The 12,604-nt window shown below is 46.0% G+C and overlaps 1 long non-coding RNA gene across 1 annotated transcript; it reads right to left on the bottom strand.

The window, feature by feature from the left end:
• Window positions 1-1,775: 1,775 nt before the first annotated feature.
• Window positions 1,776-5,637, bottom strand: LOC140487709 (uncharacterized). The gene is made up of 3 exons (XR_011962878.1): window positions 5,563-5,637; window positions 2,699-2,977; window positions 1,776-1,875 (listed from the first exon to the last, which is right to left on the bottom strand). It is a non-coding gene; the product is annotated as an uncharacterized lncRNA (long non-coding RNA).
• Window positions 5,638-12,604: the final 6,967 nt, after the last annotated feature.

The raw sequence follows: 12,604 nt of genomic DNA, 5'->3' as shown, positions 1-12,604 counted from the left end.
AAGTGGTACAGTGCTGTACATTATTGTGTTAGCTAGGTGCTAACTGGATGTGTAAATGTGCTAGGGGCCCTCACACATGGACACACTGAAAGCTATGTCATATATAGGTATATCTGGAACAACCTGAGCTCCATTTCACAGATGTCTGTGCCCCTCAATATCCGGGCTAGAGAACGACTCCTATTGTAATATGTGCAGGACACTGGCAAATTAGCTTATGATACCCATCCCAAAGAGCCCCAGGGCAATTTTGGGGCGATAACGGCCTCATGGTATTATCGTTGGACTGATGATCCAGAAACCCAGGTAAGGTTCTGGGGCCATGGGCTCAAATCCAACCATGACTGATGGTGGAATATGAATTCGGTAAAACAAGTTGAGAGTCTAGTGATGACCACAAATCCATTTATGATTGTCAGAAAAATCCATCTGGTTGGTTAATATCCTTCAGGGAAGGAAGCTGCCATCCTTACCTGGTCTGGCCTAGACATGACTCCAGACCCACCGCAATGTGGTTGACTCTTAACTTCCCTCTGGGTAATTAAAGATGGGCACTAAATGCTGGCCTACTCAGTGACGCTCACATCCCATGGACGCTTTAAAAAAATGAACATATGAAGTGGGACCAGGACTAAACATAAGCTAGACTGTGTGGGGGTAACAGGTTTACCCTTCCTGATGGTCCCCAAAAGTCCAGTTGAGTTTCAGAGACAAGACTGCAATTTTGATAGGAAAATCTCTGATGGGGTAATGTTGGCAAAGTGAAAATGTAACTTGACTCATAATCCTAAAGCCCAGGCCTAACGCTCTGGGGTCATCGGTCCAAATCCCACCACAGTATGTGGTGGCATTTCAATTAAAGGTAGTCTCATTAATGGTGTGAAAACTCCTGGTTCATTAAAGTCCTTCAGGAAATAAATCCTCCGCCCTTACCTGGTCTGGCCTACCAGTGACTCCAGACCCACAACAATGGGATTGACTCCTAACTGCCCTTTGAAATGATTTTACAAGCCATTCAGGTCAAGATGAATCAGGGAATGAGCTGGTCGTGCCTGTGAAATAATAAAGGAACCAATGATAGCAGAAATAAGGTAGTATTCAATTCATCGATTTATTTCATGAGCTTCTAAACCTACAAGCTCAGGATTGTCAGTCCACTATCATCAAAACGACCCTTTTGTTCATCAAAGCCAACAATCAGATGGTTCATGAATTGCAAATTATTCGTTTAGTTAAACATATATTTTTGTATATTTATCCACTGAGTAAGTGAAAAGCCTCTGTGCAGTGACCTTTAAACACTTGGCAAAGGTCAGAGTGGCAAGGATCAGATTTACATTGACTGTCACTCACCTTGTGATGGACAAGTGTTGGATATGGGCAGATGAGTTGTCATTGTATCCTGTTCAAGGCCCAGTCATTGCTTCTGTCAAAGCAGCGAAGAAAAAACTCGGAAAGTCTTAGGACAAGAAAGAAATGGAAACATTTCCGAGCGAGATGCTGAGTGAGTGGGTATTAGGTTCAAACACTCGCAACTGTAGTTAGAAAGCTTGTCATTGATACAACGGTCTCTTTCCACTCTCCTTGATGAAGTGCCAAGTATCAAGTGGTAGGACATGACCCAAGGTTGCAAACAGAACGACAGAAGATGCATTGAATGGAGGAGCAAATGATGACACCGCCGGGACAGGCTGAATGGTTCAAAGTTTAGGATTTTGGGATTTTTTTTTAGGATATCAAAGATGCCACAGAAAGCATTTGTTCGTTTCTTCATGCGCTGTGACACTTGGCAGGAGCTGGAGATGGAGTTTGAAGTGCTGTTTTGAGTCTTCATGTTCACTGCCCTTGAAGAAGAATTCCGTCTTTATAAAGGATCTAATGTGAGCATAAAGGTGCTATATGAATACAAGATTTTTCTTTCAAGCATCTCTACACAGTGTTATGATAGATTAGGATTGTTGGAGTCATTTTGCAGGCCTTCAATTCTGAGTTTTGTCGGATGAGAGTTTTGGTTGGAGTTAGGAGTATAACATCCTGAACAGCTTATGTTACTTGGTGACCCATGCACCCACTCCCCAACATGTCCCCCCCCCCACCCCCGCCAGCCAGTCTTTTGTTTTCAAAGCAAAAGCAAAAAGGTAGAACCTCTTATATCGATATGGCGTATCACTGAAACATCTCATGGACCTGTGCATCGTGAATGACTTTCAAAAGCTGGTTCCAGTCTTAATTGCGGGCAGCAGAGGTGCTGATAGAGTTACACAGGGAGAACGTGGGGAGGAAAAGACATTAACATGAGACACTCAGCAAAAAGTCCAATTGGGAATGCAGGAGAAGCTCATCCCTATAGACAGCGATGAGATTGTGGAACCACTTACCCTAAGGATTGGTTAAGACAAATAGTATCGGGAACTGGATAGGCACGTGGGGAAGGATGGTCATGCTGATCGGTTTTGATCAGGAAGGATGGGAAGAGGCATGGAGTAGTATAAACAGATGGATTGGTGGGCTGAATGGTCTGGTTCTGTGTTAAATATTCGATATAAATCAATGTAAGTCCTGGGAATCAATACCCTTTCTACACTAGCCTTCTCACTCCCAGAGTATCCTTGGGATATGTCCTTGGCCTCCCCTCTTCCCCATGGATGGAAGCCTTTTGGAGACATTTTGCACTTAGATAATGCCCAGCTCTACTTACTCTACCACCTCTTCCAATCCTTCGGCTCCCCTGCAAGATGAAACTCAGATCCAATCTTGGTAGAAATGCAAGTTCCTCCTGTTAAATGTTGGGAAGAGTGAAGATATCATCGCCTGAATGTGTCATGAGCTTCAAACTGTGAAGTTGATTTGACACCATGTCTCATGATCGTGTGTCAATCTTCCAGCCTCTGTCTCATGCGTCACAAACACTGGTTTTCTGCATCTCTATGAAGACTGGCTTTGGAGACAGACTGGAGGAGGTTCACCCAGCTGATTCCTGGAATAAAGGGATTGTCTTATGAGAAAAGGTTAATGTCAGAGGTCAAACAACACCAGGTTATATCCTACAGGTTTATCGGAAATCACAAGCTTTCAAAGTGCTGCTCCTTCGCCAAGTGATCTTTCGGGGTACTGTATTGGCATGAAGGGAGGATTGATTAACTAACAGAAGAGAAAGAGTTGGGATAAGGGGGGCATTTTCAGGATGGCAACCTGTAACTAGTGAAGTGTCACTGAGATCTGAGATGAGGAGGAATTTCTTCAGCCAGAAGGTAATAAATCTGTGGAATTCATTGTTGCAGAAGGCTGTGGAGGCCACGTCATTAAGTGTCTTTAAGATCGATATAGATAGGTTCTTGTTAGTAAGGGGGTAAAAGGTTACAGGGAGAAGGCAAGAGAATGGGGTTGAGAAACAAAGTGGCTATGATTGAATGGCAGTGCTGTCTCAATGGGCTGAATGGCCTAATTTTCCTCCCTTATCTTATGGTCTTATGGATCAATGTTGGGGCCACAATTATTTATAATATACATTAATGACTTGACTTTGCACTATTGGCAAATTTGTGGATGACATAGAAATAGATGGGAAGGCAAGTGATGAGGATGACTCAAAGAGTCTCCAGGAGGAGATGGGTAGGATAAAGGAGTAGGCAAAAACCTAGCAGATGGAATATAATTGAGTTGATGCAGTTTGGCAGGAAGAATAGAAAGAAGAGCTGAATAAAAGGGGGTAGACTACAAGAAGCTGCACCACAGAGGGAGAAGGCACAAAAGAATGTAAAATACTGTGGCTGCTGGACATCTGAAGAGAAACTCAGCAGGTCTGGCAGCATCTGTGAAGACACAAATAGAGTTAACAATCTGAGTCCCGTGACTCTTCTTCAGAACTGAAAGGTGTTGCTAAATAGGTTTTTTAAACACCATTGGCAAGGCCAGAGGAGGAGCAAGAGGGCAGATACTGGAGAGTCGAGAGTGTGGTGCTGGAAAAGCACAACAGGTCAGGCAAGATCCAAGGAGCAGGAGAGTCAATGTTTTGGGCATAAGCCCTTCATCAGGAATGAAGCTTGTGAGCTTTGGGGGTGATGAGATAATTGGGCGAGAGGATGGGGCTAGGGGGAAGATAGCTGAGAATGGTGAATGGAGGTGGGGTAATGGTGATACGTCAGAGGAGAGGGTGGAGCGGATAGATGGGAAGGAAGATGGACAGATGGGACAGATGATGCTGAGCTGGAAGTTTGGAGCTGGGGTAAGGTGGGGGGAGGGCAAATGAGGAAACTGGTGAAATCCACATTGATGCCCTGGGGTTGGAGGGTCCTGAGGTGGAAGATGAGGCATTCTTCCTCCAGGCGTTGGTTGGTAAGGGAGTGGCGATGGAGGAGGCCCAGGACCCGCATGTCCTCAGCAGAGTGGGAGGGGAGTTGAAGTATTCTGTCATGGGGCGGTGGGGTTGATTGGTGTGGGTATCTCAGAAATGTTCTCTGAAGTGCTCTGCGAGAAGGCACCCGGTCTCCCTAATGCAGAGGAGACTGCATCGGGAGCAACAGATGCAATAAATGACATGTGTGGAAGTGCAGGTGAAACTCTGCCGGATGTGGAAGGCTCCTTTAGGGCCTTGGACAGAGGTGAGGGGGGTGGTGTGGGTACAGGTTTTGCAATTCCTGCGGTGGTAGAGGAAGGTGCAAGGAGGGGAGGGTGGGCTTGTGTGGGGTGGGGGTGTATGGACCTGATGAGGGAGTTGTGGCGGGAATGGTCTCACGGAAAATCGATAGGAGTGGGGAGGCAAATATATCCCTGGCGGTGGGATCCGTTTGCAGGTGGCGGAAATGGTAGGGGATGTATACGGAGGTTAGTGGAGTGGATCGTGAGAATCGGGGAAAGGGCTCCTGTCCTTGTTGTCGTTGGAGGGGTGGAGGGGTGGGAAGTGGATGAGATGCGCTAGAGGGCATCATCGACCATGTGGGAGGGGAAATTGCGGTCTTTAAAGAAGGAGGCCATCTTGTGTTGTCTGTGGAAATGCAAAAGACACTTAATGGTGGAAATAAAAAGATGAAATATAGGCGTAAATGAAGGCATGAAGGGGAGAAAACTGATTCTCTTTACCAAGTGCAAAGTAAAGAAGACACCAATCCTTGTCTCAGTGTGAGTATTGAAGGTGAAACAATGCCTCTTTGTCATTGATACATTCTTGTGGCATAGATGGGGGTGATTCAGTATAATGCTAGCTCAAGTTGAATAAATAAAATTAATTTAATTACTCATTCACCTTGCACTTTCTCCTTGTTTGGCCAAAGATCTCAATGATTATGTTAATAGAATCATAGAGTTAAAGAACATATAATTAAGCCCTTCTGCCCACCACGCCTATGTTGACCGATAAGTATAAAACTACATCATTCCCATTTTCCTGCACTTGGTCTGTGGTCTGGTAAACCCTGGCACTCAAAGTGCTCATCCAGATTCTTCTTAAATATTGCGAGAGTCCCTGCCTCCACCACCCTCCCAGGCAGCACAGTTCCATATTTCTACCACCGTCTGGGTGAAAAAGCTTTTCCTCAGATCCCCTCTAAACCATTTATTCCTCACCTTGAACTTCGTTCGGGAAGGTTCTTCAAATGCTACTCGTTTTCTGAGGTCGCAGCCCATTTGAACACATTTCTGATGTGAAAGAAAGTGAAATTTACCGTGAAACTGACCTGTGAAACTGTGAGATGGTTCAGCATAGTTTATTTTTAAAGACTTTGCCAGTGATTGACGTCTAGGTCAGTCAGAGATGGAGGGCCTTATGAGAAACGTCTGCTTTTGCTGATGAACCCGTGTTCAACGGTATTAGCAAAACAGAAATGTGGCTGCAAATTCCCACTCTGAAATAAAGAGCCAATGTTTTTTTTTCATTTGAAGTCAGGCTGAAACAATTTTTTTTACACCCCTCAGTTATTCTGGTTTATTGAAGACTTTTCATCTATGTGTTTGACGGTAACTCATAGCCTGATGTAACTACTTGTGACCTCAGAAATATTTGCATGTAATTACACGATAGGGCCTGAATTGTAAAATTCATGATCACAACTTCGTGTTACCTCCAGCAGCTGACGCAGCTCTGCAGTTCATCAATAGATGGCAGCACGGATATTCTCTGAGAGGACAGTCTCCAGTTTCCATAGTAATCTCCAGCTCCCAATGTAGTCTCCAACTCCTACACTGTAGCTTCCAGCTCCCACTATAATATCCAAACCCCACACTATATTCCCCAACTCCCACACTGTAACCCCTAATTCCTACTTTAATATCCAGCTCTCTTTGTAATCCCCATTTCCCACTGTAATCTCCAGACCCATGTAACCTGTAGCTCCCACTGTAATTATTCTTAGATTAGTTACAGTGTGGAAACAGGCCCTTTGGGCCAACAAGTCCACACTGACCCACCAAAGCGCAACCCACCTAGACACATTCCCCTACATTTACCCCTTCATCTAACACTATGGGCAATTTAGCATGGCCAATTCACCTAACCTGCACATTTTTGGACTGTGGGAGGAAACCGGAGCACCCGGAGGAAAACCATGCAGACACAGGGAGAATATGCAAACTCCACACAGCCTGAGGTGGGAATTGAACCCGGGTCTCTGGTGCTGTGAGGCAGCAGTGCTAACCACTGTGCCACCATGCCACCCACAATTCCCGGATCCCAGACAGCAATCCCAGCTCCTACACTGTAATTCCCAGTTCTATCTCTGTAAACTCCAGCTCCTACACTGTAATCCCAGCTCCTACACTGTAATCCCAGTTTCTATACTGTAATCCCCAGCTCTTACACTGTAATTCCCAGTTCATACACTGTAATCCCTAGTTCCTACACTGTAATCCCAGTTTCTACACTGTAATCCCAGCTCCTATTCTGTAATCCCCAGATCCTACACTGTAATCCCAGTGTCTACACTGTAATCCCCATCTCCTACATGGTAATCCCCAGCTCCTACACTGTATTCCCCAGATCCTACACTGTAATCCCAGTTTCTCCTATAATGTAATCCCCAGCTCCTACACTGTAATCCCAGCTCCTACTCTGTAATCCCCAGGTCCTACACTGTAATCCCAGTTACTGGATTAGTGGTGTGGAAGAGCACAGCAGTTCAGGCAGCATCCAACGAGCAGCGAAATCGACGTTTCGGGCAAAAGCCCTTCATCAGGAATAAAAGTTGATTTTAACCCTACTGTAATCCCAGTGTCTACACTGTAATGCCCATCTCATACATGGTAATCCCCAGCTCCTACACTGTAATCCCAGATCCTACACTATAATCCCCAGCTCCAACATTGTATTCCCCAGCTCCTACACTGTAATCCCAGATCCTACACTATAATCCCCAGTTCCAACACTGTATTCCCCAGCTCCTACACTGTAATCCCAGCTCCTACACTGTAATCCCAGCTCCTACACTGTAATCCCAGCCCCTACACTATAATCCCAGCTCCTACACTGTATTCCCCAGCTCCTACCACTGTAATCCCAGCCCCTACACTGTATTCCCCAGCCCCTACACTGTATTCCCCAGCTCCTACACTGTATTCCCCAGCTCCTACACTGTATTCCCCAGCTCCTACACTGTATTCCCCAGCTCCTACACTATAATCCCAGTTCCAACACTGTATTCTCCAGCTCCTACACTGTAATCCCAGCCCCTACACTATAATCCCAGCTCCTACACTGTATTCCCCAGCTCCTACCACTGTAATCCCAGCTCCTACACTGTATTCCCCAGCTCCTACCACTGTAATCCCAGCCCCTACACTGTATTCCCCAGCCCCTACACTGTATTCCCCAGCTCCTACACTGTATTCCCCAGCTCCTACACTGTATTCCCCAGCTCCTACACTGTATTCCCCAGCTCCTACACTGTATTCCCCAGCTCCTACACTGTATTCCCCAGCCCCTACACTGTATTCCCCAGCTCCTACACTGTATTCCCCAGCTCCTACACTGTATTCCCCAGCTCCTACACTGTATTCCCCAGCTCCTACCACTGTAATCCCAGCTCCTACACTGTATTCCCCAGCTCCTACCACTGTAATCCCAGCCCCTACACTGTATTCCCCAGCTCCTACACTGTATTCCCCAGCTCCTACACTGTATTCCCCAGCTCCTACCCTGTATTCCCCAGCTCCTACCACTGTAATCCCAGCCCCTACACTGTATTCCCCAGCTCCTACACTGTATTCCCCAGCTCCTACACTGTATTCCCCAGCTCCTACACAGTAATCCCAGCTCCTGCACTTTATTTCCCAGTTCCTACACTGTAATCCCAGTTCCTCTACTGTAATCCCCAGATCCTACACTGTAATCCCAGATTTTACACTGTAATCCCAGATTTTACACTGTAATCCCAGCTCCTACACTGTAGTTCCAGATCCTACACTGCAGTCCCAGCTCCAACACTGTAATCCTTGTTCCTACACTGTATTCCCCAGCTCCTACACTGTAACCCCAGCTCCTACACTGTAACCCCAGCTCCTACACTATACTCCCCAGCTCCTACAGTGTAATCCCAGCTCCTACACTGTAATCCCCAGCCCATACACTGTATTCCCCAGCTCCTACACTGTACTCCCCAGCTCCTACACTGTACTCCCCAGCTCCTACACTGTACTCCCCAGCTCCTACACAATAATCCCAGCTCCTGCACTGTATTCCCCAGTTCCTACACTGTAATCCCAGTTTCTCTACTGTAATCCCCCCAGCTCCTATAGTGTAATACCAGCTCCTACACTGTAATCCCCAGCTCCTACATTGTATTCCCCAGCTCCAACACTTTAATCCCAGCTCCTACACTGTATTCCCCAGCTCCTACCATTGTAATCCCAGCTCCTACACTGTAATCCCAGTTTCTACCACTGTAATCTCCAGTTCCTACACTGTAATCCCAGCTCCTACACTGTAATCTCCAGCTCCTGCACTGTAATCTCAGCTCCCACACTGTACACCTGTACATCTTCCTAAACTCTGGGAATGAGGTAGTTTGGGGGTCACTTCACTCCATTAAAGATGTGATGGCTATTGTTGCAGATTTGTGAGTTGGAAGATCAGCCATGATTGTGATGAATGGCAGAACAGACTCAAAGGGCCAAATGGCCTCCTCCTACTTCTCTCTTCTATGTTTCTATTTTCCTCTTAAATTCATCAGGACAAGTACCAAGCTGAAAGTTCTGTAATTCATTTGGTTTCAATATGATGTTTACAGTTTGGGTTTTAAAATAGTGGCATATGCTGTTGGTTACTCTCTCCCTCACAAACACATACAAACACACACACTCACTCACTCTCTCTCCCTCACTCACACACACACTCTGTTACTCGCTCTCCCTCACACACACACACACTCTCTCTCCCTCACACACACACACATTCTCTCTCCCACACACACACACACACATATATGCATACACACTCTCTCTCCCTCACACACACATACACACACACACTCACTCCCTCACACACGCACCGACACACACACTCACTTTCTCTCCCTCACTCACACACACTCTGTTACTCGCTCTCCCTCACACACACACTCACTCCCTCCCTCTCTCCCCCTCACACACACACACACTCTCTCTCTCCCCCTCACACGCATACACACACTCTCTCTCCCTCTCACATGCACACACACACTCTCTCTCCCTCCCTCACATGTGCACACATTCTCTCTCTCTCCTTCACACGCACGCACATTCACTCTCCCTCTCCCTCACATGCACACCCACACTCTCTCCCTCACATGCACACCCACACACACTCTCTCTCTCTCCTTCACATGCACACACATACACTCTCTCTCTCTCCCTCACATGCACACACACACCCTCTCTCACTCACATGCACGCACACACACATATAAGTCTATGGGAATAATTTACATTTGCAAAATTTGCACTTGCAGCTGCATTCTCTTTTTTCAAAAAGTGCACAATCTGCAAACAGTCAATCCATATGATATTTTATAACTTCCTACTTTGGAAATAGAACCAGTCTGACTCAAGACTGGGATACAGACAGACTCTAACCTCACACCTTTAATGCACTGTCTGAGCTGAGATGTCACTTTTTTTTTTATAAAACCTTAAATTATTTCAGGAATGCTTTTTGTTACTCATCCACAAGATGAGGGTGTCACTGGATAACCAGCATTTATTACCCATCTCGAATTGCCCAGAGGGCAGTTAAGAGTTAACCACATTGCTCTGTTATATGTAGGCCTTTCTGGGTAAGGATGGCAGTTTCATTCTCTAAAGGACTTTAGTGAACCAGATGGGTTTTTTTCTGGACTCTTAATTCCAGATATTTATTGAATTCAAATTCTACCATCTGCCATGACGGGATTCATGGGCGGCACAGTGGCACAGTGGTTAGGACTGCTGCCTCACAGCGCCAGAGACCCGGGTCGGGCAACTGTCCTGTGTGGAGCTTGCACATTCTCCCCGTGTCTGTGTGGGTTTCCTCCGGGTGCTCCGGTTTCCTCCCACAGTCCAAAAATGTGCAGGTCAGGTGAATTGGCTATGCTAAATTGCCCGTAGTGTTAGGTGAAGGGGTAAATGTAGGGGAATGAGTCTGGGTGTGTTGCTCTTCGGAGGGTTGGTGTGGACTTGTTAGGCCGAAAGGCCTGTTTCCACACTGTAATCTAATCTAATCTAATCAAACACAGGTCCCCAGAACATTACCTGGGTCTCTAGATTAAGAGTTGAGCGGTAACATCACTAAGCTATTGCCACACTGACAGCCTGATGGGCTTTACTTTACTGACTTCTCGGAGCAGCAGCGTACCTTAAGTACTGCACTGTGTCCGTCCAGAATATCAACGGAAGTCTCACAATCCAGAAGCTTCTGACTGGGAGGCATCAGGGAGTCAAGGTTGACTTGTGCAGTGTATATTGAGGGAAATGAAAGAAGTTCTGGGATTTACATATTAGTGAACCAAAACCTACAACCCATTCTAAAAGATGAATGACTTAACAGCAAACTAGGTTTGTTCAATATCGTCAGTTGTATGACACTATGATCTTTTGCTATAAATTCTGTATCTTATGATTCTGCTCCACAACCACGTGATGAAGGAGCAGTGCTTCGAAAGCTGGTGCTTCCAAATAATCCTGTTAGACTAACCTGGTGTTGGGTGGTTTTTAACTGAGGTAGAGGAGCGAATGCTGTAGACAGCGATAAAAGATGTGCATATAAATTCCTGTTTGGCTGGAATGTGAGGATCAACATAGTCACGTCGCCACTGTCAATCACATAATGATTCCCAACAGCTGGGTCAACTCTGTTAATAGTCTCCTTGGTATCTGTGGTTGTGAACCAGGTGTGGGCATTAACCCACATGGTGAGATGGAGCCTGGCACCATCAACACCACAAGCTATGACATTGTGCTTTCTATAAGGAGTCCCTTATGCAATCAGATGGACTGTTTGTGGATGGATTGCCATTGAAATGATACACAGCTCCCCATAAAACACACATCATAAAATACCGCTGCCAAGTGTGCTGGATAACTTATATATAGTAATGGATGAGAACAGCTCAACACAGGCAGGTCTGAGATGTATTTCCCTCAATATACACTGCTTAAGTTAACCTTGACTCCCTGCTGCCTCTAAGTCAGAAGTTTCCGGATTGTGAGACTTCAGTTGACATTCTGGACGGACACAGTGCAGTGTTTAAGGTATGCTGCTGATCAGAGGAGATATTAAAGTGAAGCTCATCAGGCTCTCTCAGTGTGGTAGGAACGATCCCACTGCACAACTTTGAAGAACAGCAGTTGACTTGTTTTGGCAAACATTCTCAAGGCAAACCCCTCCCCCCCATCTCCAGAGTATTTATCTTACTGCACTGGATGAGACTTGCTGATGTGCGGAAATCATTTGCCGTGTTTTATAGAATCAGGGAATGATTATAGTACAGAAGGAGGGCATCCAGCCCACTGTGAGAAGGACTGCTGGAGAATCAGAGTCAAAAAGGGTGGTGCTGGAAAAGCACAGCCGGTCAGGCAGCATCCGAGGAGCAGGAGAGTCGGCATTTTGAGCATAATCTCTTCGTCAGGAATGGCTTATGCCATCAACGTCTACGCTCCTGCTCCTCAGATGCTGCCTGACCTGCTGTGCTTTTCCAGCACTACCCTTTTTGTTTCAGCATACTCTGTCCATGCTAACTCTCCCCAAGAGCAACTAACTTAGTCCCAGCTGTCCTCACTTTCCTGCAGCCGTTCAATTTTGTTTTGTGTTTGTTTATTTTGAAATCCCCATTTGTAACCATCTCCACCACAGTCTCATCACGTCACCATCTTTATCAGGGTTCAAAGGTACTTCTTTTACAAGGCAGTGCTGTCTGGTGTCATGAAGGGTGCTACAGAAATGCACTTGTTGTGTCACGAGGTTTCGTTATGACTCCAGAGTGAAAGATTATTGTCTTTGACCATTGGGCCCAAAGACCAGAGGTCATAAATTCAAAATCACTGGCAAAAGGGGCGGTGAGAAAGGCCATTGTGAAGAATTGTTGGGATCTGGAAAGTTCTACCAGAAAAGTAATTTTAGAAGGAGGTGGGCGAGTGTTTACAGTGAGCGGCCTCCAGGTTTTTG

This window comes from Chiloscyllium punctatum, chromosome 17, assembly GCF_047496795.1.
Source record: "Chiloscyllium punctatum isolate Juve2018m chromosome 17, sChiPun1.3, whole genome shotgun sequence".
NCBI lineage: Eukaryota > Metazoa > Chordata > Chondrichthyes > Orectolobiformes > Hemiscylliidae > Chiloscyllium > Chiloscyllium punctatum.
The sequence above is the reverse complement of the archived record's forward strand: the minus strand, read 5'-3'. Positions and strand labels throughout refer to the sequence as shown.